Raw genomic sequence first — 13,391 nt, forward strand, 5'->3', positions numbered from 1 at the left:
TGTGTCCATGTGATAAGGGCATGAACCTGAATGTATAAACTTATCCATTCACTTCTTTTGACTGGTCATAACATATGTACAAACATATAACATACGTGTAAAAGTTAAACAAAACATTAACATTTTCCAAATTTATTTTGTGTGTTCAAATGCCGCATTTGGAAAAAGCTGTAGAACCTTATTACAATTAAATAAAAAGCATTTTTTTTTTCATTGAGAAAACTTGTTAATCGGTTAAATTCGACATATTTACAGTTACGTTAGCTCCGGTCGTAATAGTATTTACACATCAGTGACAGTTGACGTTACGTAGTATCAAGCGGTAATCATAGGCTAATTTACATGGCCAATCTTGCTATTCCTAAAGAACAAAAATCCTAAACCATTTCATTCATATCAAGATATAAATAACATACATGAGCGGAATGTAAATAATTTAACGTTACCTGAGCGGAGATTACATGCAATTGGCGAGGACGTGCGTGATTGGTGTATGAGAAATAGACCTTGCCATTTCATTGGACGCGGAAAAATAGAGATCGCAACGTGATTGATTTATAAAAGATAGAAGTCGTAACGTGATTGGTTTTTAAAAGATAGAAGTCGTAACGTGATTGGTTTTCAAAAGATAGAGGTCGTAACGTGATTGGTTTTCAAAAGATAGAGGTCATAACGTGATTGGTTTTTAAAAGATAGAAGTCGGCATACTATTGGATTAATTTTACAGACTTGTGGTTGTCAGGTACCGCCATTTCGGCCACAACAAGCTCCTGCTTAGCAAGCAGGGATTTCAGTGAGATCACCCTACTCTTTGTCACAGGAGAAGAGCAGAGCAGAGATGAGCCCCCAGACAATAAAAACAGCTGGCCAGTACGGGGATCGAACCCGCGACCTTGGCGTTATTAGCACCACGCTCTAACCATCTGAGCTAACCGGCCTCCCTTAGCCATCTGCCTCTACCCGATTGAATAAAAAACTGCCTCAATGTTAGTGAACGCAATGAGACAACAAAGCTTCACGTTTTATCCCGACCAAGGGCTCGTCCGGGATTTGAACCCGGGACCTCTCGCACCCAAAGCGAGAATCATACCCCTAGACCAACGAGCCTTCCTGTGCTGGGCTGAGAAAAAAGAGCTACTGCAGCATCAAAAAAAGAAGGAACATGAACTAACGTGGAAGCAATCAAAGACCTCGAGACAGTGTTAAAGGCTAACGAACGCAAGTTGGCCTCTTAACTGACCTAAAAATGTGGCTGTATCTAACATGTAGAGGGATGTTAGGGAGGACAGCTGAAACTGTCAGATGTCACTTAGACCAGCGGTTCTCAATTCCAGTCCTCGAGCCCCCTGCTCTTCAGATTTTGTATGTTTCTCGTATAGCTTCAGACATTTGTTCCATTCAAACGTAAGTGCCCTGAGAAGTGGACATCACATGACATCCCTCCGTGATTCAAGTTCAGAGCGTATGTGTACGTTCAGTTCAAAGTGACTAACACAGAGGTGTACAGAGGTATACAGAGGTATATGATGTCACACTTGTCCATGTGTGAAGACGTTGCGCAGCGCAAATCCGTGAACCAATGTTCCAAAGTGAAGTAAACTTCGACGGATTTCCCCTGCTCAGGGAGTGGGGAGCAATGAACACTGTGTAGGGACCATGTCAATCGCAAGGAGCTCACTTCTAATGAGCTGATTATCCAAATCAGGTGTGCTAACAAAGAGAGACATGCAAAATATGCAGACCTTTGGGAAGCGAGGACTGGAATGGAGATGCGCTTCCTTATTCTTTAAGTCAGTGTGAGAAAAAGAGGTGAGAAGTTGTCTGCGTGACCCGAGTGATGCAAGGTGGTCTGCATAATACAAGAATCCGCACATGCATACTGGCGTAACAAGACCGAGAAGGTCCTTTAACACAAAAGCTAAATCTCTTTGTTAATTCGACAACACAATCGCGGCCAGTGCAAAGGTGCAAGCCCAGAGGAGGGACGGCCTCTTTGCATCAAGCCGGTCATTCGCAGCTATGCTCGTCATTCTTGAAAGGCCAGGGGAATTAGCTCAAATAGTAGAGCGCTCGCTTAGCATGCGAGAGGTAGCGGGATCGATGCCCGCATTCTCCAAGTTGGCTCCTGCCCTTTTACTCACACATCCCTAAATCAGTGGTTTTCAATCCTGTCCTGGAGGCATCCCTGCCCTGCACATTTTGCATTTCCCCTCATCTAACACACCAGTTTCAAATCATCAGCTCATTAATAGAGACTGCAAGACCTGATTTGGGTGTGTCTAATAAGGGAGACATACGAAATGTTCAGGACAGGGTTGCCTCCAGGAAAGGTTTGAAAACCATTGCCCTAAAGAGACCGACTGAGCACTGACGCAATGCTGCGACACTCCCACGTTAGCTTTTTTTGGGGCTCACAGCTGCCAAAAAGTATTTCAGACATGGTCCTGTGCAAATTGGTTGCAAAACATTGCCATTTTACACACAGTTCCCTAAAGCAGTGGTTTTCAAACCTGTCCTGGAGGCACCCCTGCCCTACACATTTTGAATGTTTCCCTCATCTATCACACCTGTTTCAAATCATCAACTCATTGATAGAGACCGCAAGACCTTATTTGGGTGTGTCTAATAAGGCAGACAATCAAACTGTGCAGGGCAGGGGTGCCTCCAGGACAGGTTTGAGAACCAGTGCCCTAAAGAGACCGACTGGGCATCGATGCAATGCTGCCACAGTCTCTACGTTAGTTAATTTTTTTGGACTCAAAGCTGCCAAAAAGTATTTCAGACATGGTCCTGCGCAAATTGGTTGCAAAAAGTGGTCCCACCGCGATTTGAACTCTGATCACTGGATTCTGAGTGCTAACCATTACACCATGAAACCTTACCTGGAGCAGCCGTTGCTCACAGGGCCACAAAGACTGTCACCAGTGCCAACCTAGTGCTGTTTTTATCTTTTCCTGCGGCAAGAAAGCACACAGGTTCCACCGAGATTCGAACTCAGATCACTGGATTCAAAGCCCAGAGTGCTGACCATTACACCATGGAACCGAAACTGCTTGTTTGGTGGCCAACTGGGAAACAGATAGCTCCGTGGCAGTGGGGAAGCAGTTATACAGAGAAGTTGGAACCCAGTGATTTTTGGTCACTGGCCCGCCTCAAAAAACGGAAAAGAGTGAGAGATTTTGCCAAGGGCTCGTCCGGGATTTGAACCCAGGACCTCTCGCACCCAAAGCGAGAATCATACCCCTAGACCAACGAGCCTTCCTGTGCTGGGCTCAGAAAAAAGAGCTACTGCAGCATCAATAAAAGAAGGAACATGAACTAACGTGGAAGCAATCAAAGACCTCGAGACAGTGTTAAAGGCTAACGAACGCAAGTTGGCCTCTTAACTGACCTAAAAATGTGGCTGTATCTAACATGTAGAGGGATGTTAGGGAGGACAGCTGAAACTGTCAGATGTCACTTAGACCAGCGGTTCTCAATTCCAGTCCTCGAGCCCCCTGCTCTTCAGATTTTGTATGTTTCTCGTATAGCTTCAGACATTTGTTCCATTCAAACGTAAGTGCCCTGAGAAGTGGACATCACATGACATCCCTCCGTGATTCAAGTTCAGAGCGTATGTGTACGTTCAGTTCAAAGTGACTAACACAGAGGTGTACAGAGGTATACAGAGGTATATGATGTCACACTTGTCCATGTGTGAAGATGTTGCGCAGCGCAAATCCGTGAACCAATGTTCCAAAGTGAAGTAAACTTCGACGGATTTCCCCTGCTCAGGGAGTGGGGAGCAATGAACACTGAGTAGGGACCATGTCAATCGCAAGGAGCTCACTTCTAATGAGCTGATTATCCAAATCAGGTGTGCTAACAAAGAGAGACATGCAAAATATGCAGACCTTTGGGGAGCGAGGACTGGAATGGAGATGCGCTTCCTTATTCTTTAAGTCAGTGTGAGAAAAAGAGGTGAGAAGTTGTCTGCGTGACCCAAGTGATGCAAGGTGGTCTGCATAATACAAGAATCCGCACATGCATACTGGCGTAACAAGACCGAGAAGGTCCTTTAACGCAAAAGCTAAATCTCTTTGTTAATTCGACAACACAATCGCGGCCAGTGCAAAGGTGCAAGCCCAGAGGAGGGACGGCCTCTTTGCATCAAGCCGGTCATTCGCAGCTATGCTCGTCATTCTTGAAAGGCCAGGGGAATTAGCTCAAATGGTAGAGCGCTCGCTTAGCATGCGAGAGGTAGCGGGATCGATGCCCGCATTCTCCAAGTTGGCTCCTGCCCTTTTACTCACACATCCCTAAATCAGTGGTTTTCAATCCTGTCCTGGAGGCATCCCTGCCCTGCACATTTTGCATTTCCCCTCATCTAACACACCAGTATCAAATCATCAGCTCATTAATAGAGACTGCAAGACCTGATTTGGGTGTGTCTAATAAGGGAGACATACGAAATGTTCAGGACAGGGTTGCCTCCAGGAAAGGTTTGAAAACCATTGCCCTAAAGAGACCGACTGAGCACTGACGCAATGCTGCGACACTCCCACGTTAGCTTTTTTTGGGGCTCACAGCTGCCAAAAAGTATTTCAGACATGGTCCTGTGCAAATTGGTTGCAAAACATTGCCATTTTACACACAGTTCCCTAAAGCAGTGGTTTTCAAACCTGTCCTGGAGGCACCCCTGCCCTACACATTTTGAATGTTTCCCTCATCTATCACACCTGTTTCAAATCATCAACTCATTGATAGAGACCGCAAGACCTTATTTGGGTGTGTCTAATAAGGCAGACAATCAAACTGTGCAGGGCAGGGGTGCCTCCAGGACAGGTTTGAGAACCAGTGCCCTAAAGAGACCGACTGGGCATCGATGAAATGCTGCCACAGTCTCTACGTTAGTTAATTTTTTTGGACTCAAAGCTGCCAAAAAGTATTTCAGACATGGTCCTGCGCAAATTGGTTGCAAAAAGTGGTCCCACAGCGATTTGAACTCGGATCACTGGATTCAGAGTGCTAACCATTACACCATGAAACCTTACCTGGAGCAGCCGTTGCTCACAGGGCCACAAAGACTGTCACCAGTGCCAACCTAGTGCTGTTTTTATCTTTTCCTGCGGCAAGAAAGCACACAGGTTCCACCGAGATTCGAACTCAGATCGCTGGATTCAAAGCCCAGAGTGCTGACCATTACACCATGGAACCGAAACTGCTTGTTTGGTGGCCAACTGGGAAACAGATAGCTCCGTGGCAGTGGGGAAGCAGTTATACAGAGAAGTTGGAACCCAGTGATTTTTGGTCACTGGCCCGCCTCAAAAAACGGAAAAGAGTGGGAGATTTTGCCAAAACCCGGGATCGAACCAGGGACCTTTAGATTTTCAGTCTAACGCTCTCCCAACTGAGCTATTTCGGCCACAACAAGCTCCTGCTTAGCAAGCAGGGATTTCAGTGAGATCACCCTACTCTTTGTCACAGGAGAAGAGCAGAGCAGAGATGAGCCCCCAGACAATAAAAACAGCTGGCCAGTACGGGGATCGAACCCACGACCTTGGCGTTATTAGCACCACGCTCTAACCATCTGAGCTAACCGGCCTCCCTTAGCCATCTGTCTCTACCCGATTGAATAAAAAACTGCCTCAATGTTAGTGAACGCAATGAGACAACAAAGCTTCACGTTTTATCCCTACCAAGGGCTCGTCCGGGATTTGAACCCGGGACCTCTCGCACCCAAAGCGAGAATCATACCCCTAGACCAACGAGCCTTCCTGTGCTGGGCTCAGAAAAAAGAGCTACTGCAGCATCAATAAAAGAAGGAACATGAACTAACGTGGAAGCAATCAAAGACCTCGAGACAGTGTTAAAGGCTAACGAACGCAAGTTGGCCTCTTAACTGACCTAAAAATGTGGCTGTATCTAACATGTAGAGGGATGTTAGGGAGGACAGCTGAAACTGTCAGATGTCACTTAGACCAGCGGTTCTCAATTCCAGTCCTCGAGCCCCCTGCTCTTCAGATTTTGTATGTTTCTCGTATAGCTTCAGACATTTGTTCCATTCAAACGTAAGTGCCCTGAGAAGTGGACATCACATGACATCCCTCCGTGATTCAAGTTCAGAGCGTATGTGTACGTTCAGTTCAAAGTGACTAACACAGAGGTGTACAGAGGTATACAGAGGTATATGATGTCACACTTGTCCATGTGTGAAGACGTTGCGCAGCGCAAATCCGTGAACCAATGTTCCAAAGTGAAGTAAACTTCGACGGATTTCCCCTGCTCAGGGAGTGGGGAGCAATGAACACTGAGTAGGGACCATGTCAATCGCAAGGAGCTCACTTCTAATGAGCTGATTATCCAAATCAGGTGTGCTAACAAAGAGAGACATGCAAAATATGCAGACCTTTGGGGAGCGAGGACTGGAATGGAGATGCGCTTCCTTATTCTTTAAGTCAGTGTGAGAAAAAGAGGTGAGAAGTTGTCTGCGTGACCCAAGTGATGCAAGGTGGTCTGCATAATACAAGAATCCGCACATGCATACTGGCGTAACAAGACCGAGAAGGTCCTTTAACACAAAAGCTAAATCTCTTTGTTAATTCGACAACACAATCGTGGCCAGTGCAAAGGTGCAAGCCCAGAGGAGGGACGGCCTCTTTGCATCAAGCCGGTCATTCGCAGCTATGCTCGTCATTCTTGAAAGGCCAGGGGAATTCGCTCAAATGGTAGAGCGCTCGCTTAGCATGCGAGAGGTAGCGGGATCGATGCCCGCATTCTCCAAGTTGGCTCCTGCCCTTTTACTCACACATCCCTAAATCAGTGGTTTTCAATCCTGTCCTGGAGGAATCCCTGCCCTGCACATTTTGCATTTCCCCTCATCTAACACACCAGTTTCAAATCATCAGCTCATTAATAGAGACTGCAAGACCTGATTTGGGTGTGTCTAATAAGGGAGACATACGAAATGTTCAGGACAGGGTTGCCTCCAGGAAAGGTTTGAAAACCATTGCCCTAAAGAGACCGACTGAGCACTGACGCAATGCTGCGACACTCCCACGTTAGCTTTTTTTGGGGCTCACAGCTGCCAAAAAGTATTTCAGACATGGTCCTGTGCAAATTGGTTGCAAAACATTGCCATTTTACACACAGTTCCCTAAAGCAGTGGTTTTCAAACCTGTCCTGGAGGCACCCCTGCCCTACACATTTTGAATGTTTCCCTCATCTATCACACCTGTTTCAAATCATCAACTCATTGATAGAGACCGCAAGACCTTATTTGGGTGTGTCTAATAAGGCAGACAATCAAACTGTGCAGGGCAGGGGTGCCTCCAGGACAGGTTTGAGAACCAGTGCCCTAAAGAGACCGACTGGGCATCGATGAAATGCTGCCACAGTCTCTACGTTAGTTAATTTTTTTGGACTCAAAGCTGCCAAAAAGTATTTCAGACATGGTCCTGCGCAAATTGGTTGCAAAAAGTGGTCCCACAGCGATTTGAACTCGGATCACTGGATTCAGAGTGCTAACCATTACACCATGAAACCTTACCTGGAGCAGCCGTTGCTCACAGGGCCACAAAGACTGTCACCAGTGCCAACCTAGTGCTGTTTTTATCTTTTCCTGCGGCAAGAAAGCACACAGGTTCCACCGAGATTCGAACTCAGATCGCTGGATTCAAAGCCCAGAGTGCTGACCATTACACCATGGAACCGAAACTGCTTGTTTGGTGGCCAACTGGGAAACAGATAGCTCCGTGGCAGTGGGGAAGCAGTTATACAGAGAAGTTGGAACCCAGTGATTTTTGGTCACTGGCCCGCCTCAAAAAACGGAAAAGAGTGGGAGATTTTGCCAAAACCCGGGATCGAACCAGGGACCTTTAGATTTTCAGTCTAACGCTCTCCCAACTGAGCTATTTCGGCCACAACAAGCTCCTGCTTAGCAAGCAGGGATTTCAGTGAGATCACCCTACTCTTTGTCACAGGAGAAGAGCAGAGCAGAGATGAGCCCCCAGACAATAAAAACAGCTGGCCAGTACGGGGATCGAACCCACGACCTTGGCGTTATTAGCACCACGCTCTAACCATCTGAGCTAACCGGCCTCCCTTAGCCATCTGTCTCTACCCGATTGAATAAAAAACTGCCTCAATGTTAGTGAACGCAATGAGACAACAAAGCTTCACGTTTTATCCCTACCAAGGGCTCGTCCGGGATTTGAACCCGGGACCTCTCGCACCCAAAGCGAGAATCATACCCCTAGACCAACGAGCCTTCCTGTGCTGGGCTCAGAAAAAAGAGCTACTGCAGCATCAATAAAAGAAGGAACATGAACTAACGTGGAAGCAATCAAAGACCTCGAGACAGTGTTAAAGGCTAACGAACGCAAGTTGGCCTCTTAACTGACCTAAAAATGTGGCTGTATCTAACATGTAGAGGGATGTTAGGGAGGACAGCTGAAACTGTCAGATGTCACTTAGACCAGCGGTTCTCAATTCCAGTCCTCGAGCCCCCTGCTCTTCAGATTTTGTATGTTTCTCGTATAGCTTCAGACATTTGTTCCATTCAAACGTAAGTGCCCTGAGAAGTGGACATCACATGACATCCCTCCGTGATTCAAGTTCAGAGCGTATGTGTACGTTCAGTTCAAAGTGACTAACACAGAGGTGTACAGAGGTATACAGAGGTATATGATGTCACACTTGTCCATGTGTGAAGACGTTGCGCAGCGCAAATCCGTGAACCAATGTTCCAAAGTGAAGTAAACTTCGACGGATTTCCCCTGCTCAGGGAGTGGGGAGCAATGAACACTGAGTAGGGACCATGTCAATCGCAAGGAGCTCACTTCTAATGAGCTGATTATCCAAATCAGGTGTGCTAACAAAGAGAGACATGCAAAATATGCAGACCTTTGGGGAGCGAGGACTGGAATGGAGATGCGCTTCCTTATTCTTTAAGTCAGTGTGAGAAAAAGAGGTGAGAAGTTGTCTGCGTGACCCAAGTGATGCAAGGTGGTCTGCATAATACAAGAATCCGCACATGCATACTGGCGTAACAAGACCGAGAAGGTCCTTTAACACAAAAGCTAAATCTCTTTGTTAATTCGACAACACAATCGTGGCCAGTGCAAAGGTGCAAGCCCAGAGGAGGGACGGCCTCTTTGCATCAAGCCGGTCATTCGCAGCTATGCTCGTCATTCTTGAAAGGCCAGGGGAATTCGCTCAAATGGTAGAGCGCTCGCTTAGCATGCGAGAGGTAGCGGGATCGATGCCCGCATTCTCCAAGTTGGCTCCTGCCCTTTTACTCACACATCCCTAAATCAGTGGTTTTCAATCCTGTCCTGGAGGAATCCCTGCCCTGCACATTTTGCATTTCCCCTCATCTAACACACCAGTTTCAAATCATCAGCTCATTAACCCTCTTGGCGCCACGGTCGAGTTTACTCGACAAGATGCGGCACTGAATAAAACGGCCGATTTTGTCAAATAGGGTGTCAAATTTCATGCAACCTCCCCTGCACCAGATAGCAGACATGTAATACTTCATCTCTGGCTGAAAAAAACGTCATGGTCCTATACAAAATCTTCGAGCTAGAGCGCATTGAATCAGTGCGAATAAAAGCGGAGCTTGTGTGAGAGTGAGCCATTTTATCTGACCAATATTGTCAACGTCAGCGAGTATTGGCATTAGATTATTATTATTATCATTATTATTATTATCTAATGGCATAAATAAAGCTTCAATAAAGCCCCAATGAGGTGTTGGGACTTATATTCGCGGACACTGATTCTGAAGGGAATCTGCATTCAGAAGATGACGGTGATACTGAAAGTGAAAGTATAGCCACCAAGCACAGACGGTGAATCCTTTGCCCAATGTAAATAAATGGTCCTTTGCCAAATGTCAGAGGTGTGAACAATGTTTGCCGGGGTCGGAGTGTTCATCGCGAAATAAGCAAGCGTGTTATTGTTGCGGGGACGAGGCGGGAGATTTTTACCGCGCTAGACATGTATATTTGTCTTCTGACTGCACCTCTCCGCAATCGCGGACACAGTATTGTAGTGGAGACTTTTTCTAATGCCACTGGGTATGTTAGACGAGGTCGAAGTATTCATAGGACAGTTAGGAGGCAAGGTGGAGAGTAGCAATGACATTGACAGTAGTCCGATATGTGCACTCTCTGCGCGTGCGCGAGGCAGATCTGGTTGCGCTGCTCATAGCAGAAGCAGAGGCGATGTGACACGGGGCATAGCTTTTGAACTAAACAGGTCTTGTCTACTTGTGTTTGTGTGTCATATGAATAATATATATGTACCCCATACATGGAATCAGAGTGCCTGCTGCATGTAGAAAATTGAAAATCCCAACCGCTACATACATTCGGTTTGTTTCTACCATTTATTAGTAATGATTTACACAGTTTGTTTACTACTTACTATTTACCTGAGCATTCAGTATTGTGCAATATAGCACACAGAAGGTGAGGGACATTTTTTGGGGGAAAGAAGTGATGCATTTTATCATTTAAACATGTGACTTTTCATGAAAATTCTATAATTCAAGATGACCACCCCATATGACGTCATAATATGCAAATTAGATGGGAAAATAAAATCCCTACATAAACATTGGGTCATCCTTAATATTTTTATAATTTACAGAAAGTCTCTATCTTTTATAAATTTTAAGATATAGCCTTTTGAAATTAAGATGTCAAAATCGAACGTTTTAGGAAAAAACCTCTGGCGCCTAAAGGGTTAATAGAGACTGCAAGACCTGATTTGGGTGTGTCTAATAAGGGAGACATACGAAATGTTCAGGACAGGGTTGCCTCCAGGAAAGGTTTGAAAACCATTGCCCTAAAGAGACCGACTGAGCACTGACGCAATGCTGCGACACTCCCACGTTAGCTTTTTTTGGGGCTCACAGCTGCCAAAAAGTATTTCAGACATGGTCCTGTGCAAATTGGTTGCAAAACATTGCCATTTTACACACAGTTCCCTAAAGCAGTGGTTTTCAAACCTGTCCTGGAGGCACCCCTGCCCTACACATTTTGAATGTTTCCCTCATCTATCACACCTGTTTCAAATCATCAACTCATTGATAGAGACCGCAAGACCTTATTTGGGTGTGTCTAATAAGGCAGACAATCAAACTGTGCAGGGCAGGGGTGCCTCCAGGACAGGTTTGAGAACCAGTGCCCTAAAGAGACCGACTGGGCATCGATGCAATGCTGCCACAGTCTCTACGTTAGTTAATTTTTTTGGACTCAAAGCTGCCAAAAAGTATTTCAGACATGGTCCTGCGCAAATTGGTTGCAAAAAGTGGTCCCACCGCGATTTGAACTCGGATCACTGGATTCAGAGTGCTAACCATTACACCATGAAACCTTACCTGGAGCAGCCGTTGCTCACAGGGCCACAAAGACTGTCACCAGTGCCAACCTAGTGCTGTTTTTATCTTTTCCTGCGGCAAGAAAGCACACAGGTTCCACCGAGATTCGAACTCAGATCGCTGGATTCAAAGCCCAGAGTGCTGACCATTACACCATGGAACCGAAACTGCTTGTTTGGTGGCCAACTGGGAAACAGATAGCTCCGTGGCAGTGGGGAAGCAGTTATACAGAGAAGTTGGAACCCAGTGATTTTTGGTCACTGGCCCGCCTCAAAAAACGGAAAAGAGTGGGAGATTTTGCCAAAACCCGGGATCGAACCAGGGACCTTTAGATCTTCAGTCTAACGCTCTCCCAACTGAGCTATTTCGGCCACAACAAGCTCCTGCTTAGCAAGCAGGGATTTCAGTGAGATCACCCTACTCTTTGTCACAGGAGAAGAGCAGAGCAGAGATGAGCCCCCAGACAATAAAAACAGCTGGCCAGTACGGGGATCGAACCCGCGACCTTGGCGTTATTAGCACCACGCTCTAACCATCTGAGCTAACCGGGCTCCCTTAGCCATCTGTCTCTACCCGATTGAATAAAAAACTGCCTCAATGTTAGTGAACGCAATGAGACAACAAAGCTTCACGTTTTATCCCTACCAAGGGCTCGTCCGGGATTTGAACCCGGGACCTCTCGCACCCAAAGCGAGAATCATACCCCTAGACCAACGAGCCTTCCTGTGCTGGGCTGAGAAAAAAGAGCTACTGCAGCATCAATAAAAGAAGGAACATGAACTAACGTGGAAGCAATCAAAGACCTCGAGACAGTGTTAAAGGCTAACGAACGCAAGTTGGCCTCTTAACTGACCTAAAAATGTGGCTGTATCTAACATGTAGAGGGATGTTAGGGAGGACAGCTGAAACTGTCAGATGTCACTTAGACCAGCGGTTCTCAATTCCAGTCCTCGAGCCCCCTGCTCTTCAGATTTTGTATGTTTCTCGTATAGCTTCAGACATTTGTTCGATTCAAACGTAAGTGCCCTGAGAAGTGGACATCACATGACATCCCTCCGTGATTCAAGTTCAGAGCGTATGTGTACGTTCAGTTCAAAGTGACTAACACAGAGGTATAAAGAGGTATATGATGTCACACTTGTCCATGTGTGAAGACGTTGCGCAGCGCAAATCCGTGAACCAATGTTCCAAAGTGAAGTAAACTTCGACGGACTTCCCCTGCTCAGGGAGTGGGGAGCAATGAACACTGTGTAGGGACCATGTCAATCGCAAGGAGCTCACTTCTAATGAGCTGATTATCCAAATCAGGTGTGCTAACAAAGAGAGACATGCAAAATATGCAGACCTTTGGGGAGCGAGGACTGGAATGGAGATGCGCTTCCTTATTCTTTAAGTCAGTGTGAGAAAAAGAGGTGAGAAGTTGTCTGCGTGACCCAAGTGATGCAAGGTGGTCTGCATAATACAAGAATCCGCACATGCATACTGGCGTAACAAGACCGAGAAGGTCCTTTAACACAAAAGCTAAATCTCTTTGTTAATTCGACAACACAATCGCGGCCAGTGCAAAGGTGCAAGCCCAGAGGAGGGACGGCCTCTTTGCATCAAGCCGGTCATTCGCAGCTATGCTCGTCATTCTTGAAAGGCCAGGGGAATTAGCTCAAATGGTAGAGCGCTCGCTTAGCATGCGAGAGGTAGCGGGATCGATGCCCGCATTCTCCAAGTTGGCTCCTGCCCTTTTACTCACACATCCCTAAATCAGTGGTTTTCAATCCTGTCCTGGAGGCATCCCTGCCCTGCACATTTTGCATTTCCCCTCATCTAACACACCAGTTTCAAATCATCAGCTCATTAATAGAGACTGCAAGACCTGATTTGGGTGTGTCTAATAAGGGAGACATACGAAATGTTCAGGACAGGGTTCCCTCCAGGAAAGGTTTGAAAACCATTGCCCTAAAGAGACCGACTGAGCACTGACGCAATGCTGCGACACTCCCACGTTAGCTTTTTTTGGGGCTCACAGCTG

General features: G+C 46.3%; 18 non-coding genes across 18 annotated transcripts; 2 read left to right on the top strand and 16 right to left on the bottom strand.

Annotated features, from left to right (window-relative positions):
• Positions 1-864: 864 nt before the first annotated feature.
• Positions 865-938, bottom strand: trnai-aau (transfer RNA isoleucine (anticodon AAU)). The gene has a single exon. It is a non-coding gene; the product is annotated as a tRNA-Ile (tRNA).
• A 97-nt stretch (positions 939-1,035) lies between these two features.
• On the bottom strand, positions 1,036-1,107 carry trnap-ugg (transfer RNA proline (anticodon UGG)). The gene has a single exon. It is a non-coding gene; the product is annotated as a tRNA-Pro (tRNA).
• A 1,866-nt stretch (positions 1,108-2,973) lies between these two features.
• trnaq-uug (transfer RNA glutamine (anticodon UUG)) lies at positions 2,974-3,045 on the bottom strand. The gene has a single exon. It is a non-coding gene; the product is annotated as a tRNA-Gln (tRNA).
• A 141-nt stretch (positions 3,046-3,186) lies between these two features.
• trnap-ugg (transfer RNA proline (anticodon UGG)) lies at positions 3,187-3,258 on the bottom strand. Its single transcript has one exon. It is a non-coding gene; the product is annotated as a tRNA-Pro (tRNA).
• A 936-nt stretch (positions 3,259-4,194) lies between these two features.
• On the top strand, positions 4,195-4,267 carry trnaa-agc (transfer RNA alanine (anticodon AGC)). Its single transcript has one exon. It is a non-coding gene; the product is annotated as a tRNA-Ala (tRNA).
• Positions 4,268-5,124: 857 nt separating this feature from the next.
• Positions 5,125-5,196, bottom strand: trnaq-uug (transfer RNA glutamine (anticodon UUG)). The gene has a single exon. It is a non-coding gene; the product is annotated as a tRNA-Gln (tRNA).
• Positions 5,197-5,331: 135 nt separating this feature from the next.
• On the bottom strand, positions 5,332-5,404 carry trnaf-gaa (transfer RNA phenylalanine (anticodon GAA)). Its single transcript has one exon. It is a non-coding gene; the product is annotated as a tRNA-Phe (tRNA).
• Positions 5,405-5,510: 106 nt separating this feature from the next.
• trnai-aau (transfer RNA isoleucine (anticodon AAU)) lies at positions 5,511-5,584 on the bottom strand. The gene has a single exon. It is a non-coding gene; the product is annotated as a tRNA-Ile (tRNA).
• A 97-nt stretch (positions 5,585-5,681) lies between these two features.
• trnap-ugg (transfer RNA proline (anticodon UGG)) lies at positions 5,682-5,753 on the bottom strand. The gene has a single exon. It is a non-coding gene; the product is annotated as a tRNA-Pro (tRNA).
• Positions 5,754-7,619: 1,866 nt separating this feature from the next.
• trnaq-uug (transfer RNA glutamine (anticodon UUG)) lies at positions 7,620-7,691 on the bottom strand. The gene has a single exon. It is a non-coding gene; the product is annotated as a tRNA-Gln (tRNA).
• A 135-nt stretch (positions 7,692-7,826) lies between these two features.
• On the bottom strand, positions 7,827-7,899 carry trnaf-gaa (transfer RNA phenylalanine (anticodon GAA)). The gene has a single exon. It is a non-coding gene; the product is annotated as a tRNA-Phe (tRNA).
• A 106-nt stretch (positions 7,900-8,005) lies between these two features.
• On the bottom strand, positions 8,006-8,079 carry trnai-aau (transfer RNA isoleucine (anticodon AAU)). Its single transcript has one exon. It is a non-coding gene; the product is annotated as a tRNA-Ile (tRNA).
• A 97-nt stretch (positions 8,080-8,176) lies between these two features.
• On the bottom strand, positions 8,177-8,248 carry trnap-ugg (transfer RNA proline (anticodon UGG)). Its single transcript has one exon. It is a non-coding gene; the product is annotated as a tRNA-Pro (tRNA).
• A 3,211-nt stretch (positions 8,249-11,459) lies between these two features.
• trnaq-uug (transfer RNA glutamine (anticodon UUG)) lies at positions 11,460-11,531 on the bottom strand. The gene has a single exon. It is a non-coding gene; the product is annotated as a tRNA-Gln (tRNA).
• A 135-nt stretch (positions 11,532-11,666) lies between these two features.
• Positions 11,667-11,739, bottom strand: trnaf-gaa (transfer RNA phenylalanine (anticodon GAA)). Its single transcript has one exon. It is a non-coding gene; the product is annotated as a tRNA-Phe (tRNA).
• Positions 11,740-11,845: 106 nt separating this feature from the next.
• On the bottom strand, positions 11,846-11,919 carry trnai-aau (transfer RNA isoleucine (anticodon AAU)). The gene has a single exon. It is a non-coding gene; the product is annotated as a tRNA-Ile (tRNA).
• A 97-nt stretch (positions 11,920-12,016) lies between these two features.
• On the bottom strand, positions 12,017-12,088 carry trnap-ugg (transfer RNA proline (anticodon UGG)). The gene has a single exon. It is a non-coding gene; the product is annotated as a tRNA-Pro (tRNA).
• A 926-nt stretch (positions 12,089-13,014) lies between these two features.
• Positions 13,015-13,087, top strand: trnaa-agc (transfer RNA alanine (anticodon AGC)). Its single transcript has one exon. It is a non-coding gene; the product is annotated as a tRNA-Ala (tRNA).
• Positions 13,088-13,391: the final 304 nt, after the last annotated feature.

This window comes from Carassius gibelio, chromosome B19 (assembly GCF_023724105.1).
Source record: "Carassius gibelio isolate Cgi1373 ecotype wild population from Czech Republic chromosome B19, carGib1.2-hapl.c, whole genome shotgun sequence".
NCBI classification, from domain to species: Eukaryota; Metazoa; Chordata; class Actinopteri; order Cypriniformes; family Cyprinidae; genus Carassius; species Carassius gibelio.